Source organism: Lolium perenne, chromosome 7 (genome assembly GCF_019359855.2).
Source record: "Lolium perenne isolate Kyuss_39 chromosome 7, Kyuss_2.0, whole genome shotgun sequence".
Classification (NCBI taxonomy): Eukaryota; Viridiplantae; Streptophyta; class Magnoliopsida; order Poales; family Poaceae; genus Lolium; species Lolium perenne.
This window is the reverse complement of record NC_067250.2, coordinates 27,388,236-27,401,927: the sequence shown is the minus strand read 5'-3', so window position 1 is coordinate 27,401,927 and position 13,692 is coordinate 27,388,236.

The following is a 13,692-nucleotide window of genomic DNA, read 5'->3' as shown; positions in this document are numbered from 1 at the left end:
CATCATTAAGCTCCACATAATCTTCATCAGGATCATCACTAGAATAATCAAGTTCAGGTGAACTAACAGGTGTAGTGGCATTTTCATTAGGAGTTTCAGCATTTTCAATTTGTCTATACCTAGCAATTGTAGCATCTAGAAAGGATCCCAATGAACCACTATCATCAAGCACAGCAGAAACATTATCAATATTATGAGAGTTTTCAGATTCAGCAGTAGTACCAGCAAGTGAAGCTTGTGACGGTGAAACAAGTTGACTTATCACAGACGGTGAATCAAGAGTAGCAGAGGTACTCAGAGTTGTACCTTTTCTTGTAGTGGATGGTAATATGGCGACTTTAGAATCGCGAGGTTTACCCATGATGGAGAATTTGCAGCGAACAATATCAATCCAAGTGAACTTCCAAATAAAGCTATGCTCCCCGGCAACGGCGCCAGAAAACAGTCTTGATGACCCACAAGTATAGGGGATCGCAGCAGTCTTCGCGGGTAGTATAACCCAATTTATTGATTCGACACAAGGGGAGACAAAGAATACTTGAAAGCCTTAACAGCGGAGTTGTCAATTCAGCTGCACCTGGAAACAGACTTGCTCGCAAGAGTTTATCGATAGTAACAGTTTATAGCGATAGCGATAGTGAAATAACAAAGAGCAGAGTAATGAGAGACAGCAGTAGTAATTATAGTAAACAGCAGGATTAAAATACTGTAGGCACGGGGACGGATAACGGGCGTTGCATGGATGAGAGAAACTCATGTAACAATCATAGCAGGGCATTTGCAGATAATAATAAAACGGTGTCCAAGTACAAAGCAATCAATAGGCATGTGTTCCAATTATAGTCGTACGTGCTCGCAATGAGAAACTTGCACAACATCTTTTGTCCTACCAGCCGGTGGCAGCCGGGCCTCAAGGGAATCTACTGGATATTAAGGTACTCCTTTTAATAGAGTACCGGAGCAAAGCATTAACACTCCGTGAACACATGTGATCCTCACATCACTACCATCCCCTCCGGTTGTCCCGATTTCTGTCACTTCGGGGCCATTGGTTCCGGACAGCGACATGTGTATCAACTTGCAGGTAAGATCATAAAACAATGAATATCATGATGAAACAATAACATGTTCAGATCTGAGATCATGGCACTCGGGCCCTAGTGACAAGCATTAAGCATAACAAGTTGCAACAATATCATCAAAGTACCAATTACGGACACTAGGCACTATGCCCTAACAATCTTATGCTATTACATGACCAATCTCATCCAATCCCTACCATCCCCTTCGGCCTACAGCGGGGGAATTACTCACACATGGATGGGGGAAACATGGCTGGTTGATGGAGAGGCGTCGGTGATGATGATGGCGATGATCTCCTCCAATTCCCCGTCCCGGCGGAGTGCCAGAACGGAGACTTCTGGCTCCCGAGACGGAGTTTCGCGATGTGGCGGCGTTCTGGAGGCTTTCTGGCAACTTCGACTTCTCCCCGTGCGTTTTTAGGTCGAAGGCAATAAGTAGTCCGAAGGAGGGCGTCGGAGGCTAACCGAGGCCGCCACACCATAGGGCCGCGCGGGCCCCTCCTGGGCCGCGCCGGCCTATGGTGTGGGGCCCTCGGGCCTCCACCTGGCTTGCCCTTCTGGCTCCGCCAATATTCTGGGAAAATAGGACCTTCTGCATAAATTCCGAGGATTTTCCTGAAAGTTGGATTTCTGCACAAAAACGAGACACCAGAGCAGTTCTGCTGAAAACAGCGTTAGTCCGTGTTAGTTGCATCCAAAATACACAAATTAGAGGCAAAACAATAGCAAAAGTGTTCGGGAAAGTAGATACGTTTTGGACGTATCAGAGATCATGTCCGTGCTTTGAAGATGAAGATCAAAGGCGCAAAGACAAAAGGGCCATATCATATCACATATGAACTGCATGTGATGTTAATCCTTTTATGCATCTTATTTTGCTTAGATCGCGACGGTAGCATTATAAGATGACCCCTCTCACTAAAATATCAAGATAATAAAGTGTTCATCCTTAGTAGCACCGTTGCCAAGACTTGTCATTTCGAAGCATCTCGTGATGATCGGGTGTGATAGAATCAACAAGTGCATACAACGGGTGCAAGCCAGTTTTGCACATGCAGATACTAAGGTGGCCTTGACGAGCCTAGCATGTACAGACATGGTCTTGGAACATGTGATACCCAAATGTAGAGCATGAATCATATGATTGATATGATGAACACTTTGAGTGTTCGCCATTGAAGTTACATCTTGTCTCGTGATGATCGGACTTGGTGTGGTGGATTTGGTTCGTGTGATCACTAAGACAATTCGAGGGATATTGTTTTGAGTGGGAGTTCACCTAGTTTTTAATCATGTTGAATTAAAATTTGAACTCAATTTGTCATAAACTTAGTCTAAACTATTGCAAATATATGTTGTAGATATGGCGTCCCCAATCAATTTTAACCAGTTCCTAGAGAAAGAAAAGCTTAAGAGCAACGGTAGCAACTTCACCGACTGGTTCCGTCATGTGAGGATCTTCCTCGTTGGTGGAAACCTGCAATATGTGCTTGATGCACCGCTAGGTGACCCTCCGGCAGAAACTGAAACCGATGAAGTAAAGAATGTTTACGCGACTCAGAAAACTCGGTACTCTCAAGTTCAGTGTGCCATCCTGTGCAGTCTGGAAGCCGATCTTCAAAAACGTTTTGAGCACCACGATCCTCATGAGTTGGTCAATGAGCTGAAAGCTATCTTTGAAACTCATGCGGCCGTGGAATGCTATGAAGCATCGAAACACTTCTTCAGCTGCATGATGGAAGAAGGCAGCTCCGTTAGTGAGCACATGCTCGCCATGACCGGGCATGCGAAGAAACTCAGTGACTTGGGAATAGTGATTCCTAACAGACTGGGGATTAATCGTGTCCTTCAATCACTGCCACCTAGTTACAAGAACTTTGTGATGAACTACAATATACAAAGAGTTACCTGAACTCTTCGCCATGTTAAAGTCTGCTGAGATTGAGATCAAGAAAGAGCACCAAGTGTTGATGGTCAACAAGACCACCAGTTTCAAGAGATAGGGCAAGTCTAAGGGAAAATTCAAGAAGGGTGGCAAGAAAGCTGCCACGCCTCCTATGAAACCTAAGAACGGCTCTAAGCCTGATGCTGAGTGCTATTACTGCAAGGAGAAGGGACACTGGAAGCGTAATTGCTCCAAGTATCTGGCTGATCTGAAGAGCGGCCTTGTCAAGAAGAAGAAAGAAGGTATATCTGATATACATGTTATAGATATTTATCTTACTGGTTCTCGTACTAGTACCTGGGTATTTGATACTGGTTCGGTTGCTCATATTTGTAACTCGAAACAGGAACTAAAGAATAAACGAAGACTATTGAAGGATGAAGTGACGATGTGCGTTGGAAATGGATCCAAAGTCGATGTGATCGCTGTCGGCACACTTCCTCTACATCTACCTTCGGGATTAGTTTTAAGCCTCAATAATTGTTATTTTGTACCCGCGTTGAGCATGAACATTATATCTGGATCTTGTTTAATGCAAGACGGTTATTCATTCAAGTCTGAGAATAATGGTTGTTCTATTTTTATGAATAATATCTTTTATGGTCGAGCACCTGAAAAGAATGGCTTATTTCTGTTAGATCTCGATAGTAGTGATACACATATACATAACATTGATGCTAAGCGAATTAAATTAAATGATAATTCTACTTATATGTGGCACTTTCGTCTTGGTCATATTGGAGTGAAACGCATGAAGAAACTCCATACCGATGGATTACTTGAATCACTTGACTTTGAGTCACTTGATAGATGCGAAGCATGTCTAATGGGAAAAATGACTAAGACTCCATTCTCTGGTATTATGGAGCGAGCTACTGACTTATTGGAAATCATACATACCAATGTGTGCGGACCAATGAGTGTAGCATCGCGCGGTGGTTATCGTTATGTTCTAACCTTCACAGATGATCTGAGTAGATATGGGTATATCTATTTCATGAAACATAAATCCGAAACTTTCGAGAAGTTTAAGGAATTCCAAAGTGAAGTAGAAAATCAACGTAACAAGAAAGTTAAATTTCTATGATCTGATCGTGGAGGTGAATATCTGAGTTATGAGTTTGGCATGCATTTAAAGAAATGTGGAATACTTTCACAATTGACACCGCCGGGAACACCACAACGAAACGGTGTGTCCGAATGTCGTAATCGAACTCTCTTAGATATGGTTCGTTCTATGATGTCTCTTACTGATTTGCCGTTATCATTTTGGAGTTATGCATTAGAGACAGCCGCATTCACTTTAAATAGAGCACCATCAAAATCCGTTGAAACGACATCGTACGAATTATGGTTTAATAAGAAACCTAAGCTGTAGTTCCTTAAAGTTTGGGGTTGCGAAGCCTATGTAAAAAGGTTACAACCGGACAAGCTAGAACCCAAAGCGGAGAAATGCGTCTTCATAGGATACCCTAAGGAAACTATAGGGTACACTTTCTATCACAGATCCGAAGGAAAATATTTGTTGCTAAGAACGGAACCTTTCTTGAGAAAGAATTTCTCACTAAAGAAGTGACTGGAAGAAAAGTAGAACTCGATGAGATTGATGAATCTTCACTCGTTGATCAGAGTAGCGCAGTACCGGAAGTTGTTCCTGTGCCACCTACACTGGCAACAGAGGAAGCTAATGATAATGATCATGAAACTTCGAACGAGATAGCTACTGAACCTCGCAGATCGACAAGGGAGCGTGCCACTCATGATTGGTATGATCCTTATCTAAATGTCATGATTGTGGACAACAATGATGAAGACCCTGCGACGTATGAAGAAGCGATGATGAGCCCAGATTCCAACAAATGGCAAGAAGCCATGAAATCCGAAATGGGATCCATGTATGATAACAAAGTATGGACTTTGGTAGACTTACCAGATAGCCGCAAGGCTGTCGAGAATAAATGGTTCTTCAAGAGAAAAACAGATGATGATGGTAATATTACTGTCTATAAAGCTCGACTTGTCGCAAAGGGTTTCCGACAAATTCAAGGTGTTGACTACGATGAGACTTTCTCACCTGCAGCAAAGCTAAAATCTGTAAGGATTTTTTTAGCAATAGCTGCATTTTTCGATTATGAGATTTGGCAGATGGATGTCAAAACGGCGTTCCTTAATGGAGACATTGAGGAAGAGTTGTATATGGTACAACCCAAAGGTTTTTTCGATCCTAAAAATGCTGACAAAGTATGCAAACTTCAGCGTTCAATTTATGGACTGAAGCAAGCATCAAGAAGTTAGAACCGACGCTTTGATATGGTGATCAAAGACTTCGGGTTTATACAGTGTCATGGAGAGGCCTGTATTTACAAGAAAGTGAGTGGGAGCTCTGTACCGTTCCTGATATTATATGTAGATGACATATTATTGATTGGGAATGATATAGAACTATTAAGCAGTGTAAAAGGTTATTTGAATAATAGTTTTTCAATGAAAGACCTTGGTGAAGCATTGTATATATTAGCATCAAGATTTATAGAGATAGATCAAGACGCCTAATAGGGCTATCACAGAGTACATACCTGGACAAGATTCTAAAGAAGTTTAGAATGGACGAAAGTAAGAAAGGATTCTTACCTATGTTACCAGGCAAGGTCTTGAGTAAGACTCAAGGTCCGGCTACGGCAGAAGAAAGAGAAAGGATGAATCAGATCCCCTATGCCTCGGCAGTAGGCTCTATCATGTATGCCATGCTATGTACTAGACCGGATATAGCACATGCTGTTAGTTTGACTAGCAGATATCAAAGTGATCCAGGGATGGAACACTGGACAATGGTCAAGAATATCCTGAAGTACTTGAAAAGAACTAAGGATATGTTTCTTTGTTATGGAGGTGACCAAGAGCTCGTTGTAACAAGTTACACCGATGCAAGTTGGAACACTGATCCTGATGACTCTAAGTCACATGCTGGTACGTGTTTATATTGAATGGTGCTGCAGTAAGCTGGGCAAGCTCGAAGCAGTGCACGGTGGCGAAGTCTTCAACAGAATCAGAGTACATAGCGGCTTCAGAGGCTTCATCAGAAGCGGTATGGATGAAGAGGTTCATTGTAGAGCTTGGTGTGGTTCCTAGTGCATTGGACCCACTAGTCATCTACTGTGACAACATGGGTGCCATCGCTAATGCACAAGAACCAAGGTCACACAAGAGACTGAAGCATATCAAGCTGCGTTATCACTCGATTCGCGAGTACATCGAAGATGGAGAAGTAAATATTTGCAAAGTACACACTGATCTGAATGTAGCAGATCCATTGACTAAAGCTCTCCCTAGGGCAAAGCATGACCAACACCAGAATGCCATGGGTGTTAGGTACCTTACAATGTAATCTAGATTATTGACTCTAGTGCAAGTGGGAGACTGTTGGAGATATGCCCAAGAGGCAATAATAAAAGTGGTTATTATATATCTTTATGTTTATGATAAATGTTTATATACCATGCTATAATTGTATTAACCGAAACATTGATACATGTGTGATATGTAAACAACAATGAGTCCCTAGTAAGCCTCTTAACTAGCTTGTTGATTAATAGATGATTAGTTTCATAATCATGAACATTGGATGTTATTAATAACAAAGGTTATATCATTATATGAATGATGTAATGGACACACCCAATTAAGCGTAGCATAAGATCACGTCATTAAGTTATTTGCTATAAGCTTTCGATACATAGTTGATACGTCTCCAACGTATCGATAATTTCTTATGTTCCATACCACATTATTGATGTTATCTACATGTTTTATGCACACTTTATGTCATATTCGTGCATTTTCTAGAACTAACCTATTAACAAGATGCCGAAGTGCCGATTCTTTGTTTCTGCTGTTTTTGGTTTCAGAAATCCTAGTAAGGAAATATTCTCGGAATTGGACGAAATCAACGCCCAGGGGCCTATTTTGCCACGAAGCTTCCAGAAGTCCGAAGACGAAACGAAGTGGGGCCACGGGGTGCCCAAACCCTAGGGCGGCGTGGCCCCCCCTGGCCGCGCCGGCCTGTGGTGTGGGGCCCCCGTGCCCCCTCCTGACTTGCCCTTCCGCCTACTTAAAGCCTCCGTGACGAAACCCCCAGTACCGGGAGCCACGATACGGAAAACCTTCCAGAGACGCCGCCAACGCCGATCCCATCTCGGGGGATCCAGGAGATCGCCTCCGGCACCCTGCCGGAGAGGGGAATCATCTCCCGGAGGACTCTACGCCGCCATGGTCGCCTCCGGAGTGATGTGTGAGTAGTCTACCCCTGGACTATGGGTCCATAGCAGTAGCTAGATGGTTGTCTTCTCCCCATTGTGCTATCATTGTCGGATCTTGTGAGCTGCCTAACATGATCAAGATCATCTATCTGTAATTCTATATGTTGCGTTTGTTGGGATCCGATGAATAGAGAATACTTGTTATGTTGATTATCAAAGTTATATCTATGTGTTGTTTATGATCTTGCATGCTCTCCGTTACTAGTAGATGCTCTGGCCAAGTAGATGCTTGTAACTCCAAGAGGGAGTATTTATGCTCGATAGTGGGTTCATGCCTGCATTGACACCTGGGACAGTGACAGAAAGTTCTAAGGTTGTGTTGTGCTGTTGCCACTAGGGATAAAACATTGATGCTATGTCTAAGGATGTAGTTGTTGATTACATTACGCGCCATACTTAATGCAATTGTCTGTTGCTTTGCAACTTAATACTGGAGGGGGTTCGGATGATAACCTGAAGGTGGACTTTTTAGGCATAGATGCAGTTGGATGGCGGTCTATGTACTTTGTCGTAATGCCCAATTAAATCTCACTATACTCATCATGATATGTATGTGCATGGTCATGCCCTCTTTATTTGTCAATTGCCCAACTGTAATTTGTTCACCCAACATGCTGTTTGTCTTATGGGAGAGACACCTCTAGTGAACTGTGGACCCCGGTCCAATTCTCTTTACTGAAATACAATCTACTGCAATACTTGTTCTACTGTTTTCTGCAAACAATCATCTTCCACACAATACGGTTAATCCTTTGTTACAGCAAGCCGGTGAGATTGACAACCTCACTGTTTCATTGGGGCAAAGTACTTTGGTTGTGTTGTGCAGGTTCCACGTTGGCACCGGAATCCCTGGTGTTGCGCCGCACTACATCCCGCCGCCATCAACCTTCAACGTGCTTCTTGGCTCCTCCTGGTTCGATAAACCTTGGTTTCTTTCTGAGGGAAAACTTGCTGCTGTGCGCATCATACCTTCCTCTTGGGGTTCCCAACGAACGTGTGAGTTACACGCCATCAAGCTCTTTTTCTGGCGCCGTTGCCGGGGAACTGAAGAAAAGCTACACCACAGAGAATTGCCTCCCACGGCAACAACTCTTTTTCTGGCGCCGTTGCCGGGGAGATCAAGACACGCTGCAAGGGGAGTCTCCACTTCTCAATCTCTTTACTTTGTTTTTGTCTTGCTTAGTTTTATTTACTACTTTGTTTGCTGCACTAAATCAAAATACAAAAAAATTAGTTGCTAGTTTTACTTTATTTGCTATCTTGTTTGCTATATTAAAAACACAAAAAAATTAGTTACTTGCATTTACTTTATCTAGTTTGCTTTATTTACTACTACTAAAATGAGTAATCCTGAAGTTGAAGTTCGTACGTTTAAGCAACGAGGGGGAGAATGTTTGAGAGATGCTTGGTATAGAATTAGCGATGCCCATAATAGATGCACTAAGAAACACTCCACCATTATTTTACTCAGGAATTTTTATGTTGGTATCTCTAGCTGGAATAGATATGTTCTTGATAGTCTCGCAAAAGGTGACTTCCTAAGTACTCCTGCATTAGAAGCTAGTTGCATTATTGAGAGTTTATTTGGAATACCCCCTGTTGATAAAGTTAAAACTGAAATCTCTCTTGAAGATGTTATGAAAAAATTGGAAACCATAGAGAAATTTTTTCCAAGTATTGAAGCTGAATTGGAAATGTTACTTGATAAAACTGATGAACTTGATAAATCCTTAGGAGGAATTGATGAAAGAATTAGTGTCCTAGGAACTTGTGTTGTCCATGATGATCAAATCAATAGGATTGATGAACTTGAAAAGGCTATGGGAACCTTGGGTTCAACATTTTCTTCTCTTAAATATAAGGAGAAAGCTTATGTGGGTAAGGAGCAAAAGTTTATGTATGTCTCTAAAGTGCCTAAACCAAAGAAGTATTATTATAGGCCTAAAATTGACAAAGCCCTTAGTACCACTGCGGATGGGGGAGCTCATAATAACGACACACCATCTCTTGATAATACTTGATACACACTTTCTGCGCCTAGCTGAAAGGCGTTAAAGAAAAGCGCTTATGGGAGACAACCCATGTGTTTTTACCTACAGTACTTTGTTTTTATTTTGTGTCTTGGAAGTTGTTTACTACTGTAGCAACCTCTCCTTATCTTAGTTTAGTGTTTTGTTGTGCCAAGTAAAGTCTTTGATAGTAAAGTAAGTACTAGATTTGGATTACTGCGCAGTTCCAGATTTCTTTGCTGTCACGAATCTGGGTCTACCTCCCTGTAGGTAGCTCAGAAAATTAAGCCAATTTACGTGCATGATCCTCAGATATGTACGCAACTTTCATTCAATTTGAGCATTTTCATTTGAGAAAGTCTGGTGCCATTTTAAAATTCGTCAATACGAACTGTTCTGTTTTGACAGATTCTGCCTTTTATTTCGCATTGCCTCTTTTGCTATGTTGGATGAATTTCTTTGATCCACTAATATCCAGTAGCATTATGCAATGTCCAGAAGTGTTAAGAATGATTGTGTCACCTCTGAATATGTTAATTTTTATTGTGCACTAACCCTCTAATGAGTTGTTTCGAGTTTGGTGTGGAGGAAGTTTTCAAGGATCAAGAGAGGAGTATGATGCAACATGATCAAGGAGAGTGAAAGCTCTAAGCTTGGGGATGCCCCGGTGGTTCACCCCTGCATATATTAAGAAGACTCAAGCGTCTAAGCTTGGGGATGCCCAAGGCATCCCCTTCTTCATCGACAATACTATCAGGTTCCTCCCCTGAAACTATATTTTTATTCCATCACATCTTATGTGCTTTGCTTGGAGCGTCGGTTTGTTTTTGTTTTTGTTTTGTTTGAATAAAATGGATCCTAGCATTCACTTTATGGGAGAGAGACACGCTCCGCTGTAGCATATGGACAAGTATGTCCTTGGTTTCTACTCATAGTATTCATGGCGAAGTTTCTTCTTCGTTAAATTGTTATATGGTTGGAATTGGAAAATGATACATGTAGTAATTGCTATTAATGTCTTGGGTAATGTGATACTTGGCAATTGTTGTGCTCATGATTAAGCTCTTGCATCATATACTTTGCACCCATTAATGAAGAAATACATAGAGCATGCTAAAATTTGGTTTGCATATTTGGTTTCTCAAAGGTCTAGATAATTTCTAGTATTGAGTTTGAACAACAAGGAAGACGGTGTAGAGTCTTATAATGTTTTCAATATGTCTTTTATGTGAGTCTTGCTGCACCGGTTCATCCTTGTGTTTGTTTCAAATAAGCCTTGCTAGCCTAAACCTTGTATCGAGAGGGAATACTTCTCATGCATCCAAAATACTTGAGCCAACCACTATGCCATTTGTGTCCACTATACCTACCTACTACATGGTATTTTCCGCCATTCCAAAGTAAATTGCTTGAGTGCTACCTTTAAAATTCCATCATTCACCTTTGCAATATATAGCTCATGGGACAAATAGCTTAAAAACTATTGTGGTATTGAATATGTAATTATGCACTTTATCTCTTATTAAGTTGCTTGTTGTGCGATAACCATGTTCACTGGGGACGCCATCAACTATTCATTGTTGAATTTCATGTGAGTTGCTATGCATGTTCGTCTTGTCTGAAGTAAGAGCGATCTACCACCTTATGGTTAAGCATGCATATTGTTAGAGAAGAACATTGAGCCGCTAACTAAAGCCATGATCCATGGTGGAAGTTTCAGTTTTGGACATATATCCTCAATCTCAAATGAGAAAATTATTAATTGTTGTTACATGCTTATGCATAAAAGAGGAGTCCATTATCTGTTGTCTATGTTGTCCCGGTATGGATGTCTAAGTTGAAGAATAATCAATAGCGAGAAATCCAATGCGAGCTTTCTCCTTAGACCTTTGTACAGGCGGCATAGAGGTACCCCTTTGTGACACTTGGTCAAAACATGTACATTGTGATGATCCGGTAGTCCAAGCTAATTAGGACAAGGTGCGGGCACTATTAGTATACTATGCATGAGGCTTGCAACTTGTAAGATATAATTTACATGATACATATGCTTTATTACTACCGTTGACAAAATTGTTTCATGTTTTCAAAATCAAAGCTCTAGCACAAATATAGCAATCGATGCTTTTCCTCTATGGAGGACAATTCTTTTACTTTCAATGTTGAGTCAGTTCACCTATTTCTCTCCACCTCAAGAAGCAAACACTTGTGTGAACTGTGCATTGATTCCTACATATTTGTTTATTGCACTTATTATATTACTCTATGTTGACAATATCCATGAGATATACATGTTACAAGTTGAAAGCAACCGCTGAAACTTAATCTTCTTTTGTGTTGCTTCAATGCCTTTACTTTGATTTATTGCTTTATGAGTTAACTCTTATGCAAGACTTATTAATGCTTGTCTTGAAGTGCTATTCATGAAAAGTCTTTGCTATATGATTCACTTGTTTACTCATGTCATATACATTGTTTTGATCGCTGCATTCACTACATATGCTTTACAAATAGTATGATCAAGATTATGATGGCATGTCACTCCAGAAATTATCTGTGTTATCGTTTTACCTGCTCGGGACGAGCAGAACTAAGCTTGGGGATGCTGATACGTCTCCAACGTATCGATAATTTCTTATGTTCCATGCCACATTATTGATGTTATCTACATGTTTTATGCACACTTTATGTCATATTCGTGCATTTTCTGGAACTAACCTATTAACAAGATGCCGAAGTGCCGATTCTTGTTTTCTACTTTGTTTTTGGTTTCAGAAATCCTAGTAAGGAAATATTCTCGGAATTGGACGAAATCAACGCCCAGGGGCCTATTTTGCCACGAAGCTTCCAGAAGTCCGAAGACGAAACGAAGTGGGGCCACGGGGTGCCCAAACCCTAGGGCGGCGCGGCCCCCCCCCCCTGGCCGCGCCGGCCTGTGATGTGGGGCCCCCGTGCCCCCTCCTGACTTGCCCTTCCACCTACTTAAAGCCTCCGTGATGAAACCCCCAGTACCGGGAGCCACGATACGGAAAACCTTCCAGAGACGCCGCCAACGCCGATCCCATCTCGGGGGATCCAGGAGATCGCCTCCGGCACCCTGCCGGAGAGGGGAATCATCTCCCGGAGGACTCTACGCCGCCATGGTCGCCTCCGGAGTGATGTGTGAGTAGTCTACCCCTGGACTATGGGTCCATATCAGTAGCTAGATGGTTGTCTTCTCCCCATTGTGCTATCATTGTCGGATCTTGTGAGCTGCCTAACATGATCAAGATCATCTATCTGTAATTCTATATGTTGCGTTTGTTGGGATCCGATGAATAGAGAATACTTGTTATGTTGATTATCAAAGTTATATCTATGTGTTGTTTATGATCTTGCATGCTCTCCGTTACTAGTAGATGCTCTGGCCAAGTAGATGCTTGTAACTCCAAGAGGGAGTATTTATGCTCGATAGTGGGTTCATGCCTGCATTGACACCTGGGACAGTGACAGAAAGTTCTAAGGTTGTGTTGTGCTGTTGCCTCTAGGGATAAAACATTGATGCTATGTCTAAGGATGTAGTTGTTGATTACATTACGCACCATACTTAATGCAATTGTCTGTTGCTTTGCAACTTAATACTGGAGGGGGTTCGGATGATAACCTGAAGGTGGACTTTTTAGGCATAGATGCAGTTGGATGGCGGTCTATGTACTTTGTCGTAATGCCCAATTAAATCTCACTATACTCATCATGATATGTATGTGCATGGTCATGCCCTCTTTATTTGTCAATTGCCCAACTGTAATTTGTTCACCCAACATGCTGTTTGTCTTATGGGAGAGACACCTCTAGTGAACTGTGGACCCCGGTCCAATTCTCTTTACTGAAATACAATCTACTGCAATACTTGTTCTACTGTTTTCTGCAAACAATCATCTTCCACACAATACGGTTAATCCTTTGTTACAGCAAGCCGGTGAGATTGACAACCTCACTGTTTCGTTGGGGCAAAGTACTTTGGTTGTGTTGTGCAGGTTCCACGTTGGCACCGGAATCCCTGGTGTTGCGCCGCACTACATCCCCCCGCCATCAACCTTCAACGTGCTTCTTGGCTCCTCCTGGTTCGATAAACCTTGGTTTCTTTCTGAGGGAAAACTTGCTGCTGTGCGCATCATACCTTCCTCTTGGGGTTCCCAACGAACGTGTGAGTTACACGCCATCAATAGTTACCTAGTCCTTTCGACCATGAGATCATGTAAATCACTTATACCGGAAATGTACTTTGATTACATCAAACGCCACTGCGTAAATGGGTGGTTATAAAGGTGGGATTAAGTATCCGGAAAGTATGAGTTGAG